The sequence below is a fragment of the Macaca mulatta genome, chromosome 14 (assembly GCF_049350105.2).
Source record: "Macaca mulatta isolate MMU2019108-1 chromosome 14, T2T-MMU8v2.0, whole genome shotgun sequence".
In the NCBI taxonomy this organism is placed as follows: domain Eukaryota; kingdom Metazoa; phylum Chordata; class Mammalia; order Primates; family Cercopithecidae; genus Macaca; species Macaca mulatta.
Genome location: NC_133419.1, coordinates 31,476,988 through 31,486,489, shown reverse-complemented (window position 1 = coordinate 31,486,489; position 9,502 = coordinate 31,476,988). Strand labels below are relative to the sequence as shown.

At 41.9% G+C, this 9,502-nt stretch overlaps 1 non-coding gene across 1 annotated transcript; it reads right to left on the bottom strand.

Annotated features, from left to right (window-relative positions):
• Nucleotides 1-377: 377 nt before the first annotated feature.
• Nucleotides 378-450, bottom strand: TRNAV-UAC (transfer RNA valine (anticodon UAC)). The gene has a single exon. It is a non-coding gene; the product is annotated as a tRNA-Val (tRNA).
• Between the last annotated feature and the right edge of the window lie 9,052 nt (nt 451-9,502).

Here is a 9,502-nt window from a genome sequence, read left to right as displayed (position 1 = left end):
CCACCGCACAGTGGAGAGCTATCCAGCCTACCCCTTACTTCCACTCCCCCGAACCTTTTTTTTTTTTTTTTTTTTTTGAGACGGAGACTCGCTCTGTCGCCCAGGCTGGAGTGCAGTGGCCGGATCTCGGCTCACTGCAAGCTCCGCCTCCTGGGTTCACGCCATTCTCCTGCCTCAGCCTCTTGAGTAGATGGGACTACAGGCGCCCGCCACTACGCCTGGATTTTTTTGGTTTTTTAGTAGATATGGGGTTTCACGGGGTTAGCCAGGATGGTCTCGATCTCCTGACCTCGTGATCCGCCCGTCTCGGCCTCCCAAAGTGCTGGGATTACAGGCTTGAACCACTGCGCCCGGCCAAAAGAGCCACCTTGCAACCATGGTTCCACTGGGGCTCGAACCCAGGACCTTCTGCGTGTAAAGCAGATGTGATAACCACTACACTATGGAACCAAATCTTGTACTGAAACTGTAGCCTTTGAGACATAACTGCTTTTTTAAATTCATTTTTCTTGTAAGTAACATATTACATAGATTGTATTGTGATGATAAAATGATACTTTGAACACATTCTCTTATATTATGTTTAAAAAATGAGCTCCCCAGTTTTTGCAGACTTCCAACCAGGTTTGGGAAGCTCTACTCCATGTGGAATGGGTGGGAGTTTGGCTAGTGTGGAATCAGTTAAATCTCTGCGGCCCTTGACAGACTTTGTCCAGGAACACATTTGGTGTTCAGAATAGTGAGCAGCACTCACTGAGGCTCAGCGAAATGAGCTTACCCAATGTCATGGTGACTCGTGAATAGGGATAAACCTAGCACTGGGCACTCATTTTTCCAGATACTTAACATCTCACTATCTCAAGTGTCCTGCTTGGCTTTGCTGTCTCAGAAGCTCCCCCAAGCCTGTCACCTTCTGAATTCCCCTTACACCCAGCCTGTGGATCCAGAGGGAGCTTTTTCACGCCTGATGTGTTACTGAAACACCAGGGGTTTGGTCTAGGTCCTGCTGCTCACAGCACAGAAAGCCAATCACTGACCCAACAATTATTGCCAAAAAAGAAGGCTTTAATTGGGTGCTGCAGCAGAGGAGATGGGAGGTCAGTCTCAAATCATCTCCCTGGGAGAGTAGTCTCAAACTCATCTCCCTGACCAGCTAAAGTTAGGAGTTTATACAGCAGGGAAGAAATGTAAGTGTATGAGAAAACAGGAACTCGGAAAGGGTCAGGAAGCAATCACGATGAATGAGGGGCCTGGAGTTTCATTGTGTGGATGCAATGATCTGGTGAGTTTCAGATCTTTGATGCTTTTTTTTTTTTTTTTTTTTGAGAGACCTGGTGGTCCTTTCCTGGAGGAAGAAACTCTGAAACTCTGATAAAAACAAATATAAGTTTCAAGCTTTAAGGTCATAAGGGTCAATTTCTATGTTTATCCAAAACAAAAAACAAAAAACACCCAAAACTGTTGATGGGACTAGTGGGTTGGGCTGGAGTGCAGTGGCCGGATCTCAGCTCACTGCAAGCTCCGCCTCCCGGCGCCCGCCTATTTTTTTGTATTTTTTTAGTAGAGACCGGGTTTCACCGTGTTAGCCAGGATGGTCTCAATCTCCTGACCTCGTGATCCTCCCGTCTCGGCCTCCCAAAGTGCTGGGATTACAGGCTTGAGCCCCTGCGCCCGGCCGCGGTGGGTTGGTTTCAAAGGCAGATATGACTGCCCCCAGGACTCAGTCTCTTGATTTATGATAAATAATATAAACTTTATTATAGGGAACAGTGGGGAAGGGGAATACTCACGAGTCTGTGAATCCTTGGGTCATGGAGAAGCCAGGTAGTGTTCTTCCCTTCCTTTCTTTTTCTTTTCATCCTTATTCATTGGGTACATTTTTCCTGCCCCGCCGCAAGATCCTAAGATGTGGAACTGCCTGAAGTGAGCAGTCTGACCACCAGGGGGCAGCATGAATCCATCGCTTTGTCTGAAAACAAACAGGTCCTAGTCAGCGGCCCTCCTCTCCATACAAGCTGAGTCTGCACTTTGGAGTCACCTGATGAGCTTTTAGAAAATTGCAGGTGGTGGGCTCACTTCAATTGCCATCTTCTGTCCTCGAGAGCGGGGCGTGGACATCGCCATTATTTAAAAGTTCCTCAGGTGAGCCTGATACACAATGTTGAAAACCACTCGGAGAAGACTCATCTGTGAAAACTGTAAAGGCTTTTAGGAATCACCCAGCCCAGCCCATCTGTTTCCATTTTGCAGCTTCAGGAACTGAGGCCCAGAGATAGAAACAGTAGGCTTAGGGGTGCTTGGAAGACAGCAGCAGAACCCAGGACTCTGACAATCGGCCCAGTTTCCTTCGCCCGTAGCACTTGGTTTTCCATATTTCGGCTGGGCCTGGGCATCAGAGGATACCAGGGACCACTTCCCTCCCCTCCAAGCGCAGAACGGTGCAGTCCCTCCTGGCTCAAGTTGCTCCTGGCTGACAGGAGAATTCAGAACTGGCCTGCAGGAATCAACTGGAGAACCTCCCAACCACGTGTGCAGGAGGTTCAATGCCTGGAAACCGGAGGATGGGGACAGTGAGGTAGTGAGGACAGCCACAGTCCAGTGAAGGAGGGCTTCCTGGAGATGAGGCAGGAGGAGGAGATTGGTTGGATTTCAATGACCCATGAACGGTGGGGGCCGCATTTCAAACCAGAGGATCAGGATAAGTAATGGGTGTTCATGGGGCCACGGGTGTGAGTGGGGGAAGATGAGGGCCAGAGAGCACAGGGAGTTAACACTGTGGAGACAGAAGAGGGCACAACACCTGGGTATGTACCTTGACTCCCAGACAGAGGAACCAAGACCCTTTATGGAATGTTCTAGATCTCGACCTGGATGCATGAAGCACGGGAGGTATCTGAGCCTAGGAGGGGCACTTGGGAGTAAGCTAGACCTTAGAAAGACACCCCTGGGGGCAGCACCCGGGGCTACTTTAGGATCATGCTTTCCAGATCCTCCCAACACAGAAAAGAGGTGACTTTTGGAAGGTGTTCAGAGGTATTTGTGGAGTAGAATGCAATACTGAAGTAGAAGATTGCCCTTAACAGTGGACTGTTGAGGAGGACAGGACCGGAGAAAAGATTGGGAATGGAAGTTTGGTGAGCAGCAGGGACTCCATATTGGGGGCGCTTCTAGGTCTGACAGTTTAGGGGAACATCACGACCCCACGGGATAGTGGTGTTCAGAGTGAAGAGACATCGAGACATCCCTCTCTCTCTTCTCCTCTTTCTCCAGGCAGGACATTCTTTGGGAGTCCCAAAAACCCCGACCTGAGAAAGCTCTAGAAGCACTGCGTTAGCCCGCCCCCCACCCTGTACGTCTTGAGTGCTTTGCGATTCCACGGAGTTGTCTGTGACACATCCAGCCCATCGCCGCCCTGCTCTGCCTGCCTCTCTGTGGGAGGATGGATCTGAGGTTCATGGACACTGCACTTCTCCTCTTGTAGGATTCTCTCCAGTAAAGCCTCTTCTGCATTTAATACCACATGGCACTGGAGAGGGTTGCCTTTGTCCTTCTTCCATGGCACCCGGCCACACACAGGCGCACCGTGTTCCCAATGCTGGGTGTTCCTGGAAGAGGCCTTGTTCCCCAGTACTGCGTGTTTTTAGAAGAGTGCTTGTTCCTGATGCTGGGCATTTCTGGAAGAGGCCTTTTTCACTGGGGCCTCCCTAAGAATGGAAGGGTAATAATTTGTTCCTAAACATCCTGGCAGATCCCAGCGTCTTTATATGGTTGGGATGGGGAGAAATGAGAGTAGCTAAATGGATGCTAGCCTCTGTCTGCAAGGCAATACACACTTTTCAAAGCATCATGTCCACTCTCTCTTTTGTGGTTCACCGGAGCCTTCTGAATTAAAGAGGAAATGGCTGGCAGGGATGATCCCATCTACATGCCCAGCCAATCCAGCAGAGAAAGGTGTCCCTTTCCCCTAAGGAAGCTCTGAGCGGACATGCTGTTTGCTCTTTTGGAGCATGTACAGAAGAGGAGCTGGAGTCCCAGAACCATTAGGCATGAGAGAGTTACTCCAATACAGGGCAAGGTTTTTGGATGTTTTGTATTGTATTTATCAATGCTTTTTATTGGGCTTCTAAACACTTTACAGTGTTCTTAGAGCCAAAAAACTATAAAATCATCAAGAACAGGTGCAATAATAAAAGCAATAATGATAATATGAGTAGCTATTCCTTCTCATATATTCCCCGTTTGCCAGGCCTGGTTCTAAGTGCCAGTAAAAGACCAGGCCAGAATTCCAGCTCAGATCTTATTTCTTACTTTTTATCACCTCACCTATAAGGTTTTAACAGGTGTAGGATTTCAGCAGTAAGAATAATTTGATGTGAAACCAAAGAATTCATGAGATAGAAAGACAAAAAATCCTATCCTTTTCCCCTAGGACTAAGGTGGCCGCCATGAGAAAGACCAGATTCTCAAGAAGAAATCATCTGTGAAGGATTTTGATCAGGCAACATGGGCATGCAGGTTTAAACACAGCCCCCATCCTGCCCTGCCTGGCAAGCCACTTTCTCCTATGTTCATGCATGTCTAGATTTCTCAGTGAAAAACACAGCTGAACTCATGAAAGCCTATCTTTAAAAAATATTAAGTAGCTAATCTTATAAACCCCTATATACAGTGTCACTTCACTTTTTTCGTAAAACATGCCTAGTGGAATGGCAACAACTGGGAAAAATTCAGAGCTCAGCATTCATGTATTGAAAATATCTCTAAGTTGCCATAGGTGTTGGTTTATAAACTCCAGAAATAATTTATAAATAATTGTTTATATTTGCTTATATTAATACTTGTTTATAAACTCGATATTTTCATGTATTTATTTTTTAAGCTTTTTTTGTTAAACATGTAAATGTGATTATTTGCAGATCTTCAATATAATTATGTTTGGGCTATCACCATCCAGTTCAAGATTTAGAACATTTCCAACACTTTCAAAGGTGCCCCTTCCCATTCCATTACACGCCCCCCCACACCCAAGAGAACCACTGATCTGACCTCTATTCCCACAGATTCGTTTTGCATATCCTTGAGCATATAAATGGAACCACACAGTATGTCATTTCTTGTGATAAGATCCTGTTGCTCTACATCATGCTCTACATCTTACATTCATAAGATCCTGTTGCTCTACATCATGACTAGGATTAATCCATGCTGTGTATAATACAGTCATAAAACAATGCAGTACTGCAGGGGAAATGAAGGAACCGCAGTTCTATAAATCAATGTAGACACAATCTCAAAAATATAATATAGACATGAAAAATGATAGTTGCATAAAGTAAAAGTGAGGCAAGAGAAAAAGATAAAAATTTTTTAGGAATGAATTCCTGTGTAGTAAAACAATGTTAAAAAAAAGCATGGAAACATTTCACACAACTTCTAGAGTGATGGGTACATCTGCGGGGCAGGAGGGAGGAGGATGTTCACTTTATAATTTTCTGAACTGAGCACATTACGTTGTTACGTTGGTATACGTATGTATTATATATATCACAGTAAAACAAATGAAAAAAATAGTGCACAGGAAATGAGAAAGTAGGGAAAGTTAAGTACAGACACTTCCCTGAGACATCATCTTTTTTGTCATAACTGCTTATACCTTTATGTTAGTAAGTTTGCCTTCGCTAAGTTCCTCTGGCTGCAGATGTAGTTTCAAACGACAGCAGCATCAGCATTCCCATGGTCAACTATTTAATCTTTAACTGTGTTTAGGTTTGACTCAGATTTCACCTCCACCCTTCTCACTTTTCATTTTGATTACCTGTTTATAGAATGCCACGAGTTTATCACTGGGAGACGGGGAGGCAACACAACAACATATTTTGCTATCTGTGTGTGAACTGAGTGAGAGATGTGCAGTAAGAAATCAGAGAGGCTTTGAAAGAAGTGGCATGATTGGTCACTGATCATGATGCACATCTGTCACTGATATAGTGACTTTTGGACTGAGGAGCCAGCAGTGAAGTTTGCACTTTATGCAACTACTTACAGTTAATATCCCTTGATAACTGAGATTTGAGATTTGAACTGTATTTTTGGGTAAACTTGGTGTTATTTATTTAGCCCATGGTGACTGAAATGTGTACATATTGGAACAATGCAAATTGAAGACTTTATATGTATATATGTATGTGTATTTATATATATAAAACATGTATATATTATTTAGATATGTATATAAAATGTACTGTGTATACATACACACACTAAATATACATATACACACACACTATATATATGTGTATATATATATTACACACACACACAAATATGTCATGGTCAACTAGAATTAATTCCAGGAATCCAAGGTTGGCTTAATATTCAAAAATCAATCAATGTAATTCATTATACTTTTTTAAAAAAGAAAAACCATATAATAATCTAAATATATACAGAAAAATATTTGACAAAATTTAATATGCATTAATGATAAAAAAAAAAAAAATCTCAGCAGACTTGGAATTTAAGGGAATTTTCTCAGCCTTTTCCTTATCAGGAGCATGTATGAAAAACCTACAGCATCATACTTAATAGTATGATATACTATATTTAGATATACTATATATTATATATATAAAATCCACTGGATACATATATATACACACTAAATATACATATATACATACACTGAATACTGAGTACTTTCTGAATACTGTATAACTGAGTACCTTCTCTTTCGTAATGGAAACAAGGGGAGGGTGTCTGGTCTCACTAGTTTTATTTAACATTGTGTTGGAAGTCTCAGCAAGTGCAAAACGGCATATAGATAGGAAAAGAAGGAACCAAATTTTATTTGCTGATGACATGATCATGTTTATAGAAAATCATAAAGAATCTTTTAAAAAATCTCCTGGACTATTAAGTAAATTTAGCTAAGTCACAAAATACAAGATCACTATACAAAAACTGATTATACTTTTATATACTAGCAATGAATAATTGAAAATGAAAAAAAATTTTTTTTGAGATGGAATCTCGCTTTGTCACCCAGGCTGGAGTACAATGGCACCATCTCAGCTCACATGCAACCTCCACCTCCCGGGTTCAAGCAATTCTCCTGCCTCAGCCTCCCAAGTAGCTGGGATTACAGGTGCCCACCATCATGCCCTTCTAATTTTTGTATTTTTGTGGAGACAAGGTTTCATTATGTTGGCCAGGCTGGTCTTGAACTCCTGACCTCAAGTGATCCGCCTGTCTCTGCCTCTCAAAGTGCTGGGATTACAGGCGTAAGCCACCATGCCTGGCCTGAAAATGAAATTTTTAAATGCCATTTATAACAGCATCCAAAACTATGATATATATTCAGTGAAATTTTAATGAAATATGTGCAAACATGGACACCAAAAACTACAACACAATGTTGGAGGAAAATGGAGATATATACTAGATTTATGGATCAGAAGATTCAATATCACTAAATGGCATTTCTTCCCAAATTGCGTTATGTATTCAGTGCAAACCCAGCACGCTTACTTTTTTTAGAAGTTGGCAAGCTGAAATTTACATAAAAATATGACCTTTGTGCCATAGAATAGCCTAAACAATTTTGAAAAATAACAAAATGCTGAAGGATAGAATTTATTCAATTTTAAGACTTAATATAAATATGTAACAATCACATAATTACTGTAGATATAAGTAGAGAAATATAAACCAATACAACAATAGAGCATCTAGAATTAGAGCCATTTATGTGTGGTCAATTTATTTTTTTCAATTAAGGTGCCAAAGTAATTCAACAGGGGAAATGGTATTTTCAACAGATGGTGTGGTAAAATGGGATATCAATTTGGGGGGATAATTGAATCTCAGCTCTTATCTCACATCATACACAAAAGTTGACGTAAAATGGGTCAGAGAACTAAATATAAGAGCTAAGGTTATCAAACGTCTAGGAGAAAATATAGGAGAAAATATTGTAGCCTTTGGATAGGCAAATGTTTCTTGTGTAGGAATAAGAAGCATGAACCATACAAAAAAATAGTTGAGAAGTTAGACTTCATTTAAATCAAACATTTCTCTTCTGCCAACACTCCATTAAGAAAATGAAATTGCCGGGCGCGGTGGCTCAAGCCTGTAATCCCAGCACTTTGGGAGGCCGAGACAGGCAGATCACGAGGTCAGGAGATCGAGACCATCCTGGCTAACACGGTGAAACCCCGTCTCCACTAAAAATACAAAAAACTAGCCGGCCGAGGTGGCGGGCGCCTGTAATCCCAGCTACTCTGGAGGCTGAGGCAGGAGAATGGCATAAACCCGGGAGGCGGAGCTTGCAGTGAGCTGAGATCCAGCCACTGCGCTCCAGCCTGGGCGACAGAGCGAGACTCCGTCTCAAAAAAAATAAAAAATAAAAAATAAATATAAATAAATAAATGAAATGAAATGGCAAGTTATAGCCTGGGAGAAAATATTTGCAATACATACAGTTGCATAGGGCTTGTACCTAGAATTTATAAAGTACTCATCCAACTCAGTAAGGAGACAAACCACCCAATACAAAAATGGGCATGGTAAGAAGAATTTTAAACTCTTGAAGCAGAAGAGAAGCTCCCCTGTTGGCCTGGAAACAAGCCACCATGAGTTCTATAGCTGCAGAGACATGAATTCTTTCAACAAGCACATGTGTTTGGAAGAAGACCTGAGTCTCAGATCACACCGTAGCCCAGGCTGACACCTTGATTGCAGACTTGTGAAACTTGGAGCAGAAGGCCATGGAAACTGAGAGACAAGAAGTGCGCTTTAGTTTTTGGTTTAGGCTGAGAAATGTGTGGTGATATGTAGAAAACTATAATACAGTAAGCAAAAGATATGCATATACTTCACAAAACAAGATATATGGATAGCCAATAAACACAAGAGGTTCAACATCAGTCACCAGAGAAATGCAAATTAAAACCAAAATTAACATTCCTCCACACACAAGCACAAAATCGAATGACTAATGTTAGGGGGAAAAACCTGATAATACCAAGGGTGGTGGTATCTGGAATTCTCAGAGACTGCTTTTGAAATGTAAAGTGAAGAACAGTTTGGAAGTTTCTCATAAAATTAAACATATCACATAGCTCACTTATTCCACTTGTATTTACTCAAGAGAAATGGTAACATATGTCCACACAAAGACTCATCGATCAATGTTCACTGCACTTTTTATTCATAATAGCCAAAAAGTAGAAACCACACAATTGCACACCAATAGGCAAATGAATAAACAAACTGTGCTGTAGCCACACAAGGGAATGCCACTCAGCCATGGGAAACCTTTTGAGGGTGATGGGAATTTATACAATGTGATGGCTGTGGTGGTGACTACACAGGTGTATACATTCGTCAAACTCATCTAACTTCACATCTTAAATGAGTGCATTTTATATACAAATTATAGCTCGGTCGAGCTGATTTTTAAAAGTTCACCATCCCAGCATGATTTGCTCAAAAATGATCCCAT